This window comes from Capra hircus, chromosome 16, assembly GCF_001704415.2.
Source record: "Capra hircus breed San Clemente chromosome 16, ASM170441v1, whole genome shotgun sequence".
Lineage (NCBI taxonomy): Eukaryota > Metazoa > Chordata > Mammalia > Artiodactyla > Bovidae > Capra > Capra hircus.
The window spans coordinates 64,486,100-64,498,785 of NC_030823.1; the positions used below are offsets into that span (position 1 = coordinate 64,486,100).

A 12,686-nucleotide genomic window follows, 5' to 3' on the forward strand; every position below is an offset into this window, starting at 1 on the left:
GCAAGGGCATTTAGCAAAGAAAAAATTCTTAATTTAATATTCTTCCATGGTTCAGAGACCATTACCTGAACATTACAAGGAATAGAATCATGAGACACAAAAAAGTTAAGTACTGAATTCAAAGTTCATTTGCAGGTAGGGACATGCCTGGTGGTCTAGTGGCTAAGACTCCATGCTCAATACAGGGGGCCGGGGTACCATCCCTGGTCAGGGAACTAGATCCCATGTGCTGCAACTAAGACCCAGCACAGTCAAATAAATAAATCAATATTTAAAAAAAGAGAAAACAACAACAACAAAAAACTCGAAAGGTCATTTGCATAAATGAAAACAAGCTTTCAGGTGTATATCACATGACTTCCTCATTATACCAGCTGATTAATTCTATCAGTGACTAGACATGCTGGTTATGACCATTTATCCATCCCCATTTATCTCTCTTATAAATGTTTCCTTCAGACATCCAGGCTCTAGTGGCTTTATGCCACCAACTATAACACCTCAGTAAAGCAGACTATTCCTTAAAGTGCCTCATGTATCCAAGGTACACCCTCCTAGTTCCCCAAACAAAGTATCAACTGATATCAACTTTTTGTCAAAAGGACATTAATATAAGGGGCTGATTTTTGCAAATGAAGGATAGTAATTGTTAAAACATGTGGTAAGAAAGTGTTACTGCTAGGTATGTTACATATGTCAGCGAAATCTCACAAAACTCTCTGAGGTGAGTGTTATTATCATCTCTAGTTTGCAGATGAGGGGACTGAAAGCACAGAGGTCAGTGAATGGCCTAAGATCATACACCAATAAGGAAATGAACTTGGGCAGGCTGATTCAAGAACCTACTTCAAAGCACCATAATACTCTACCTCACATATTAGTTTTGGGGTTTGCCTTTCAAAACATATTGGATTTTTAAAAGGTATTATATCTGAGAGGTAATATCCTACCACAAAGGAATGGATACCTAATGGTACAGGGTTTTTAAGTGTGATGAATGGCCTTCCCAGAATTCCACAAATCACTCCATGCATGCAAATATGCTCAATTTCTCCTATGGACTGAATGTTTGTGTCTCCTAAAATTCATATATTAAAATCCCAGTCCCCAAAATGTGATAGTTAGAGATGGAGGCTTTGGGAGGTAATTAGGTCACAAAGGGGTAGATCCCTTATGGTGGACGTAGAACCCGTATACATAATATACAATGGAATATTACTCAGCCATAAAAAGGAACAAAATTGGGTCATTTGCAGAGACCTGGATGGACCTAGAGTCTGTCACACAGAGTGAAGTCAGAAAGAGAAAAACAAATATCATATATTAACACATTTTTGTGGAATCTAGAAAAATGATTGTTGTTGTTTAGTTGCTAAGTTGTATCCAATTCCTTGCAACCCCATGGAGTGTAGCCTTCCAGGCTCCTCTATCCAGGGCATTTCCCAGGTAAGCATATGGAGTGGGTTGCCATCTCCTTATTGGCAGGGCAGAAATAGAGACACAGACATGGAAAACAGACATGTGGGCATGAGGCGAGGGGGAAGAGGGGTTGGATGCACTGGGAGATTGAGGCTGACATATATACACTACCATACGTCAAAAGATAGCTAGTGGGAGCCTGCTGTATACCTCAGGGAGCTCAGCTCAGTGCTCTATGGTGGCCTAGAGGCGTGGGACGTGGGTGGGCAGGGAGGTTCAAGTGGGAGGGGATATACGCGTATGTATGGCTGATTTGCTTTGTTGTACAGCAGAAACTAACACAGTACTATAAGGCAACTATATTCCAATTTAAAAACAAGAAAAGTCTTACTCCCTCACTCTCCTTCCTTTGTCTCTCTCTTTCACCAGACACCAGATCTACCACTGCCTTGGTCTTGGACTTCCAAGAGTATGATATTTGTTAGAGCAGCCCAAACTAACCCAGAGAATTTTCAACACACAAAACTAGCTCATGGAGGATACAGTGATAACCAAATTATAGGAAAATTAGCAAGGACGTGAATTTTAGAAATAATCTAACAATAAAGAAATCAAAACTTAGGAAAGGGAAATAAAGTAGGCAAAGTGAAGTGACTGAAAGGACCAAGTATCCTGTCTTCTGCTTCTCCCCAGTAGGACACAAAGTTCTTTTGCCCAGAGCATAGGATCTGTATTCACAGAGTGATGTTAGATTGGTCAGCTGAAGGCAGCTGATTTGCTGGGGGGACCTTCAAAGCTTTAGCCAATGGGATTGCTCAGTCAGTGACTCAGTGGTTGATTTGGGGACTAAGCAGAAAGAACCTAAATTTAGAGGATCAATCCGCTTCAAAGGGGGACAATCAATTAATAGATTGTAGATGACTCTTTCAAGACTGACTTACTAGGTCATAAGCCTCAGGAACTTGGAAAAGAGAAACTACAACTCAAGGAATAGCCTCTATAAGGGGATGAGCAAAATTCTTCACAATGAGGATACCATGACGCCCAGAAGATCCACATTCAAAAATGTGGAACAGTAACTGACATTTTAATATCAACAGAAAGACTGGTTAAAATCTAATTCAGAAAAAGGGCATGTCCCAAGAATCAGGTTTTTAAATGGAGGCATTTTCTTCTTTGTTATTATTTTTTCTTGGTTTGGCAATTGATTTAGTGTTTAACCGAGGTTTGGAAAACACAAATTAAGATTTTGGTATAAAATTGACAACAAGGGGCTGTGATATGGGACTCAGTACACTGGGAGGAACTATACCAACTGAGATGGAAACTGTAATTACTACATTGAGATTCAAAACTGACTCATGAGCTCTTATTTTTAACAGCTGTTTTCATTTCCAGCCCAAGGAAATAAAGAGATGGAAGAAAATGTGGTACTTAGATGAATTGCCAGAACTGTGAGCCTATGAATGAGGTTTAAGTTCTTCAGGTCCTTACAAGAAGCATAAATTTACTTATTACTTCTCAAACTGATCCAAGTAAACGAAGGAAGAATCTGAAATCCTGTAAATACCATGTATATCTATATATATTTAAAAAAAAAAAACTATGACACTCCCACTGATGGTTGATTTTTCAAAGATCTTCGGAAAACATAACTGAAGAAATGAGATTTGAAGGCAAGATGTGGAGTAAGAGAGAAGTCAAAGAAGAACCAGAAGAGCTAGAATGTCGTAATGGTGTAGGATGGAGCACCTTAATACAGGCAGAGAAGAAAAGTATTAGTAATCAAATGGACCATAGAGGAAATTATAGTCATTGAACAGCAGTAATAAAATTTAAAAGAATAAGGACATGAATCTCCATTTTGGACTCTACCATTAAGCCAGACTTAGATCGGATTTTAACTACTCTTTTTCCATATGGTAAAAAGGGTCTAATTACTGATTTCATCATTAGATTTTTAGCTTATAAAGTGATTAAATTAATTTATATAAAACTTCTAAAATAGCACCTGCCACATAATAAGTTGCTTTATGGATACTGGTTCTCATGATTATAAACAAAGTTCAACAGAAACTGCCAGATCATTAAGGAAATAAAGAACAAAGGTTTGCTTTGTAAAGGACAGAGCTACATTGCAAGAGTCATATGATATTCATTTCTTCTAAGCTGCTTGCTGAGGCATTGCTGAACTCAGCCAGAATGTACAGGTGTTTGAAAGAAACCAGATTATCAGTTATTTAATCAACTTCCTGCCACAGATCCCATGGGAACAAATTCCAGGATCACAATCACCCACTCTCCTGCCAACAAGAAATTGAGAGTTAGTTCAATGGCCCCCAGGATCAACAATGGCTTTTGGTCTTTCAGCCTTCTTCCTGCAAGATGACTCACAAAGATGGCAGGCATCAACTCAAACTCAACTTTTCCAGCATGCTGTAGTTAAGAGGATGCTGATCAATGACACAGATGTGCTGAGAAGAACTTAAGCTCCTTCATTTTATGGACAAGGAAACTGGAAGAAGAAATGGTTAATTTCTTAGCTGAAGGTCACACAGCTGGTCAGAATCAGAGCCAAGAGTTGAAAAAGTGCCTCTGGCATGTCACAAGCAGCCTTGGCATTCATTCTCACTTAAATCATAGACTAAGAGAGTTAGAAGTGATCTCAAAGGTCACCCACCCCAAGCTCTTGTTCAATGCTGGGAGCCTTCAGAATTCATGACAGACACTCATCCAGCCTTAGCTTGACTATTTCCAGTGACAGGAAGCTCACAATGTAATGAAATAGTCCTCTTTTTTTGTCACTGAACTGTTGTAATTATTTGAAAATTTTTCCTTCTGCTGAGCCAAAATCTGTTTCCACGAACTCTCATTAATCCTGCTTCTGCCTTTCAGAGAAAAATAGACAAGTTTACTCTTCTTCCACATGGTAGCTAAAAGATAGCTGAGTATTCTCATTTTCCTGCAATCGTCTTTTAAACAATATAACTTAGGGATTCATTTTAGAAGTTGGCCCTCCTTTTTCCTTCCTTCCCTTAGTGACCATTTTGAATCTATCAATATAGTTCTTAAATTTAGACCGTGATTGAATACACCACAAAGAATATAGTCTAACCAATGCAAATTATGTAAAGTAGAAAGATTATGTTCCTTTTTCTGGTCCCTAACCTCTTTTTCATCAATCACACCATACTTTTGGCTCATACCTTTTTTGTAGTCCAATAAAATCCCTACAACTTTTTCATATAACACCCTTGTCAATCTAAGCCTTTTCTAACCTGTATTTCTGCTTTTGATTTTGGAGTGCAGGCTTTAACACTACCCTGATTAAATCACAACTTGCTATGATGAGTTAGTGCCCCAGAGCCTGCCAAAATCATTAAAAAAAAAATGTAATTCTGTCCCTAGACTCCCATTTACCCCAGTATCATCTGAAAACTTGATGGGCTTACCTTCTACATTTCTATCCAACTCACTGACAAAAACATTCATCAGATCAAGGGTGAGGACAGAGGCCTGCAAGACTCTCAGCCCTTTAGGAGACAGATGGGAGACACATCTTGGCCATTCAGTCAACAATCACATCCTCAGGGCTAAGATACGGCTATTTTCCTTAGTCTCTTCCTAGTTCTCATCTGTGCAGCTGCATGGAAAACTCATATTTGGGAGACATGATTATGAATTTTTGCAAGGGAAAGAAAGCTCCTCTAGGCCCCGTGGGGATAATTATTCAAGGGGCCAGCCAGAGAGAAATCGCTTTTGTTTTTTCCACTTACACAGATTTACTGCACGTCTGAGCCCACTGAAACGCCAAAGCTCCAAGGCCTATGCAGTCATTCTGGATTTTGACTCTGGCTGCTATGTCGGGACTCCCTGACTTGGGCTGGGTTTGGAAGCTGCCTTGTTATTTTATTTCATCAGTAAATTGTGCCAAGCCATGTTAGCCAATCTGCCTGGTGATTTGTGCAAGTTACGTAACGGCATTACTCACTCCACTGCTATGGGGCTCATCTCACTAATGTATACTTCTAAACTGTCTTCAGCTCCAGGTCATATGTCGTCTTTTTTTAGGAGAGCTGCCGCAAAGCTGTTTTGTCCTAGTTTCTTTTCCAGAGCAGAGAAGCAGCACAGGGGGAAAGGAACCAACATTTCTTGAATTCTGTCATGGAGTATGAACCATAGATGTTTACACACACTATCTCCTATAATTCTTCCAATAATCCCATTAGGTAGGAATTCATATTCCCACTTTAAGGCTGACAAAGAAACTGAGTTTCAGAAAGGTTAGCTAATCTATTTAAACTAGTAGATAGACAAGCAAGGCCTCTTTGCTTCCAATATCCTGTTATAACACCCTCTGGTTTTATTTTTTTTAACTTTTTATTTTGATATAATCATAGATTCACATTTTTATAAGAAACAATACAGAGAGATTCAATATATCCTCACCCAGTCTTCCCTAATGGAATATCTTGTAAGAACTATGTTGCAACATCACAGGCAGGAAATTGACATTGATGCAATCTAGCCACCTTATTCAGATTTCATCAGTTTTACTTGCACAGGTTGTGTATGTGTGTGTGTGTGTGCGCGTGTGTGTGTGTTGTGGCTTAACTTAAGGATTATTTAAAATTTTATTTCCATCTCAAAGTTTAGAATCATATAATTCTAGAGTTTGACTATACCTTAGGGATCAGTTAGTCCAAAACATTCATTTAATTAGTGAGCAGCTTGAGGGCTATAATGTGATATGCATTATTAAAACAGACTAAAACCCCCTCATTGGAATTAAAAATGTATGATATCTGTCCCAATAAAATAGTAATAAAAGTCTTTATTTTTATTAAAAAACTTATTTATTCATGACCAACTTAAGCAAATATTTATTACCAAATTGTAAACAATAACTCTTATGAGACCTAGCCCCGGGATTAATCAGAAATCCCTAAATCATATTTTGTAAACTGCCAGACTAAAATGTTCATCTACATCTACTGGCCAAATCATACCTGTGTTAGTGAGCACAGACCTCCTAGAAAGAGAAGAGGAATAAGCCAAGAAGGAGTGTATGTATCCTGAAGATCCAGGGACCCCAGGATGAATTATAATGGTGTTACTCTAGGTGAAACTACTGTACAAAAGATATTAATACAAGAACTCACCCTGAGGATATAAAAGTGAAGTCGCTCAGTCGCATCCGACTCTTTGCGACCCCATGGACTGTAGCTTACCAGGCTCCTCTGTCCATGGGATTTTCCAGGCAATAGTACTGGAGTGGATTGCCATTTCCTTCTCCAGGGAATCTTCCCAACCCAGGGATTGAACCTGGGTCTCCTGCGTTGTAGACAGATGCTTTACCATCTGAGCCACCAGGGAAGTCCTGAGGATATATAAGACCTCTGAAACTAAGGAAAGAAAGAAGGCGTTTTCTTTGTTTTGATAGAATGTCTTAACCACACAGAAAAACTGCATTCCTCATCCAGCTAAAAGGGGTGCATCTCATGAATTTTTGACTTGTTAATTAATATTATAAGACTATTAACACAGAAAGGGAAGTGGTGATTACTAAAACAAGTGAAGACAAACTAACCTCATTTCCTTTAGATGGACATATTACTTTGGTAGAATACCTACCATTGGCTGTGGAGACATCCTGTATCTAGATTTTATCAAGGCAAATATTAAGAGTTTTGCATAATTTTGACTGACACACTGAAGAAACTTGGATTAGTTGATAATGCAAATAAATATAATGAGGTAGTGAAACAGCCTAAATGATGGGTGCTGGTTAAAGGGCTGATGTTATTGACACCCTAGAGGAAAAGATTTTCAATTACTTGGAAAAGGTAATATATAGACAGACAGATAGAGATAGTTAGGTAACCCTAGGGTTTCACTTAACTGTGAGCTCAGTGCAAGTCAGTGGTGTGATTCAGTGAAACACAGAGCAGGTGAGGCTGGACAACAGGACTGTGGAATATGCCAAAGACAATGATGGTTACAGATAGACTCTAAGATACACTCCTACTTCCAGCTCATGCTGAGCAATACAATATCTTTTAAAAATGTTAAAAATAAAGAAAAAAAGGTGGAGTACTTCTAAAGAAGACCAAGTAAATGAGGAATCTCACAGCCTTGGCAAGAAAAACCCTAGAAGGATGAAATCATGTTCTGTGAGATCTACAGTGTACAAGAAGGCTGGATTTGTTCTGTGTAGATTCCAGATACTACAGTCAGGATAGCATGGTCCAAAGTAGAGTGTGGCAGAGTTTGACTCAGTACTCTGAGTCAAAATTTCTAACATTCAGATTTATCTTACAGTGAAATAGGCTCCAATAAGTTGTCAAAAGTTTCAAGATGAAGTGCTCGATTGGGGCTGAGTTACCCTACAGATGGTGTACTGCTGCTGCTGCTGCTAAGTCGCTTCAGTTGTGTCCGACTCTGTGCGACCCCAGAGACGGCAGCCCACCAGGCTCCCCCGTCCCTGGGATTCTCCAGGCAAGAACACTGGAGTGGGTTGCCATTTCCTTCTCCAATGCAGATGGTGTACAGACTTGCTTAAATCTCTCATCGTGTACCTCCTCACCATAGCACTTAGAACAATTAAAATTTCATAGTTGTTAGTGTAATTATTTAAATAGGCCTTTTTTCCAAGACTGTGAACTCTAAGAGGACAAGAGACTGCTCTTTGCATTCATCACTGCACCCTCAATACCTGGTCGAGTGTTTGGCACATCAGAGAGGAAAAGAAAGAGGGAAAAGAAATGAGGGAAGGAAGAAAGAGAGGAAGGGAGAAAACGAGGGAGAGAGGGTTTCGAATACCAGAGAAAGGGCTGGACTAAGTCTCTTTATAAAGTTTCTTCTAAACTGAGATTTCTTGATTACAAACAAAAACCAAGCATTGCAAATGAATCAGATTCTCTTAATAAGTCTTTCCCCTACTATTGTAAAGAGCTTCTGAAGGAAATGGATATATTCATCTCAGTGCTTCTCAGACTTTGTTGAGCATCAGAATCCCCTGGAGAGCTTGTTGAACTGACTGTTGGGCCCCACCCCAGAGTCTCTGATTCAGCAGGTCTGCTCTAGGGCCCCAGAATTTGCATTTCTCATGAGCTCCCTTTTCATACTGTGAAATCAGTTCTGAATACTCATTGAAAGGACTGATGCTGAAGCTGAAACTCTAATACTTTGGCCACTGATGCGAAGAACTGGCTCACTGGAAAACATCCTGATGCTGGGAAAGGTTGAAGGCAGGAGAAGGGGACAACAGAGGATGAGATGGTTGGATGGCATCACCAACTCGATGGACATGAGTTTGAGCAAGCTCCGGAAATTGGTGATGGACAGGGAAGCCTAGCGCGCTGCAATCCATGGGGTCGCAAAGAGTCAGACATGACTGAGTGACTGAACTGACTGAATGAGCTCCCAGATGAGGCTGCTGCTGCAGGTCCAGGGCACACTTTCTTGAGAACCGTTTCTTTACCCAGCATGAAGGGAGTGTTCTCAAACAGAGGAATCACCTCAAGTGCTTATTAAAAATATGATTCTTGACCTTGCCCCAGAGATTCCAATTTAGCAGGTGTGGGATTGGACCCAGGAATCTGAATTTAAACAAGCTCTTCAGGTGATTCTGTTGCAGGTGGTTTGCCAACCAGATTTTGAGAAAGCAAATTACACAGAAGCAAGAGATACAGTGGAAGGTTGTGGCTCCTAAATGCTTAGTGTTTTGATGATGGCTTTCTCTCATTGTCAGGTTAAGAAATGTCCCTGTTGGTCATGGGTAAACCTATGGCTGATTCATGCTGATGTTTTGTACAAACCAACACAATACTGTAAAGCAATTATCCTTCGATTAAAAATAAATAAAACAAAAAAAATCCCCTTTGTCAACTGCTTGCTCACTTAATACAAATGAAACCTTTCTACTTACTCAAGGTGATGTATAAAAACAGTACTATGATAAAGATTTACCAAAGGTATGTGGATAAGGAGCCACTTTAGGTTCGTAAGGACATCATCTCACATGACTGGAACTCTACCCATGGAGGGGAACCCCCATTCACTTCAGAAGCAGTTATCATTGTCTGGACATAAATCATTAGATGCAACCCTAGTTGAACCTCATTTCCCTTTTTTTGATACTCAGTGGCTATGTGGGCTATATCTTCTGTGGCAGCCTTCTTTAGCACATATGATCTCACTTTCTTTATCTTAATTTTTTAAGACTTAAAGAAATAAAATGACCTATGCTCTCATCATGAGAAACGCTGGACTGGAAGAAACACAAGCTGGAATCAAGATTGCCGGGAGAAATATCAATAACCTCAGATATGCAGATGACACCACCCCTATGGCAGAAAGTGAAGAGGAGCTAAAAAACCTCTTGATGAAAGTGAAAGAGGAGAGCGAAAAAGTTGGCTTAAAGCTCAACACTCAGAAAACAAAGATCGTGGCATCCGGTCCCATCACTTCATGGGAAATAGATGGGGAAACAGTGGAAACAGTGTCAGACTTTATTTTTTGGGCTCCAAAAATCACTGCAGATGGTGACTGCAGCCATGAAATTAAAAGACGCTTACTTTTTGGAAGAAAAGTTATGACCAACCTAGATAGCATATTGAAAAGCAGAGACATTACTTTGTCGACTAAGGTCCATCTAGTCAAGGCTATGGTTTTTCCTGTGGTCATGTATGGATGTGAGAGTTGGACTGTGAAGAAGGCTGAGCGCCGAAGAATTGATGCTTTTGAACTGTGGTGTTGGAGAAGACTCTTGAGAGTCCCTTGGACTGCAAGGAGATCCAACCAGTCCATTCTGAAGGAGATCAGCGCTGGGATTTCTTTGGAAGGAATGATACTGAAGCTGAAACTCCAGTACTTTGGCCACCTCATGAGAAGAGTTGACTCATTGGAAAAGACTTTGATGCTGGGAGGGATTGGGGGCAGGAGGAGAAGGGGATGACAGAGGATGAGATGGCTGGATGGCATCACGGACTCGATGGACGTGAGTCTGAGTGAACTCCGGGAGATGGTGATGAACAGGGAGGCCTGGCGTGCTGCGATTCACAGGGTCGCAAAGAGTCGGACACGACTGAGTGACTGAACTGAACTGAACTGAACTGATGCTCTCATCTCTTCCCAAGATGAGGATGGTAAAATTAAACTCCTGATAAGGGAGGAGACAACAGTTCATTCTTTGCAAAAGGGAAGATACTCTACACCTTGAAGCTAGGTTCATTGAATATGCCTCCCATGGCCCTGAAAGAGTTGTCTATCACCCTGTGTATCTAAGACAGCTGAACAGAATCAGACCAAGAGAACAAAGACAAAATCAGTCATTTCCTCTCTGCCCAGGGCAAACATCTACGGCTTTATACGGGTGAGAGCTGTAGTTCTAAAACAGTGAGTGTGGAACTGTTTCCCAATCTTCTAATGACTGTTTGTGGAGATGATGCTGAAATGCCTTAGGAGGAAAAAATAATTACATCCCCCAAAATCTAAGCAAAACAAATGAAACCTAATTTCCTCTTTAATATGTGAATTTTAAAAAAGTACACCATATAATGCTTGCTTACAGGCTGTTCTGACTGTGCACACACTCAGGTAACCTTTCAGCTCAGACCATGGAAACGGGGTCAGGTGCCCGTCACTGATACTGTGGGGAGTTGTATGGCTTAAACCCTGCAGGCAAAACCTAAACTCAAGTATTCAGATGCTTGGGGAAGATGCTTCTCTAGCCACAAACTTGTCTTTCATTTTTGATGACACTTTCTCTTATTCCTGGAAACAGCTGTTTATATGGGCTTCCCTGTCGGCACGGTGTAAAAAATCACCTGCCAATGCAGGAGATGCAGGTTCAGTCCCTGGGTCGGGAAGAGCCCTTGGATAAGGAAATGGCAACTCACTCCAGTATTCTTGCCTGGGAAATCCCATGGACAAAGGAGTTCTGGCAGTCCATGGGGTCACAGAAGAGTCAGACACGACTTAGTGACTAGATAACAGTAAACTGTTTACACCTGGGTCTTGGTACACTTTGTCACTGCAGCACCCCAAAATACTAGAGGAATTCTTCCTGGCTGATTCTATGGATGACATTGTGGGTTCAGAACACCTTGCCTAGTCTTACTCACATCTGTAGAAGCATCTTTCTACAGATAAAGGAAGAGCTTTACATTAGGGAACAAATCACTGGTGTTAGCTAGCATCCTAGCTTGACACATCCACAGAGTGTACTGCTGCCTAATGACGTTATCTGGGGAATTTCATCATCATCATTAATCATCACCAGTGATTAATAACAGCTTCCACCTGCACGTGTCAGAAGATGTTATGGTTTACATCTCATTTGATTCTCACAGCAATTTCATGAGACAGGCAAGCCAGATGTAATCATTCCCAGGTAGAAAATGGAAAAAACTGAAAATTAAAGAAGTTTAAGTCATTGCCCAAGGTCAGATGAATACATAACTCATTTTATCAGGTCGTCAAATGAAAGCTAAAATAATAGGCAGAAAAAAATTCTTTGCTCCCATACAGACTCAGTATCAAAAGGGACCTAACCTTACTTAAAAGTTCTAATAGAAGTTGTAACTACTTTTATGGAGGCTAAAATATAACATTTTCCCAAAGACCTAAGAAACGAAGTTGACCCATGCTCCATTTCCTTCCTAAGAAGTACGGATTGCAGTCACAGACTTCTGGAACCCATTATCTGGTCCTGATTAAGAAGTTGAGCCCAACAAGAGGCTCCACTTGGGGCTTTGTGACAACCTAGAGGGGTGGGAGGAGGTAGGAGGGAGGTTCCAGAGGGAGGGGAAATGGTAGATTTACATTATTGCATAGCAGAAACCAGCACAACATTGTAAAGCAATTGCCCTCCATTTAAAAATTAAAGAAGGGGAGCCTAGCTAATCCATGGTCTCCTTCTCATGTTTGGTGAGGGTCAGTATATAATTTAGTCCTCAGATTCTTAGGGACCAGATTATTTTATGAAAACTAAGAACTTCAGCAGCCATGTACCAATAAAAACAGTGTCCACATTCCTGACCTATTACAAGAAGGGACAGTGCTGCCAACAGAGTTCTTTTTCATTTCTGGGTTAGCTGAGCCCATGATACGTATCAATTTTGCAAAATTAAACCAAGAAACCCTTTGAAAACATCTTGCTATTGGGGAGGCTGAAGGCCTATGACTCTATAGCAGCATATACCATCCCACTAAATGACCCACTGAATGTGGCTTTATACTTAGGGCAAATGTGTTTTGGGGCT

The 12,686-nt window shown here is 40.4% G+C and overlaps 1 protein-coding gene across 1 annotated transcript in view; it reads right to left on the reverse strand.

Moving 5' to 3' along the window:
* Positions 1 to 12,686, reverse strand: part of FAM129A (family with sequence similarity 129 member A) — a 174,819-nt gene that overhangs the window by 29,727 nt on the left and 132,406 nt on the right. The gene's annotated exons all lie outside the window — the stretch shown is intronic.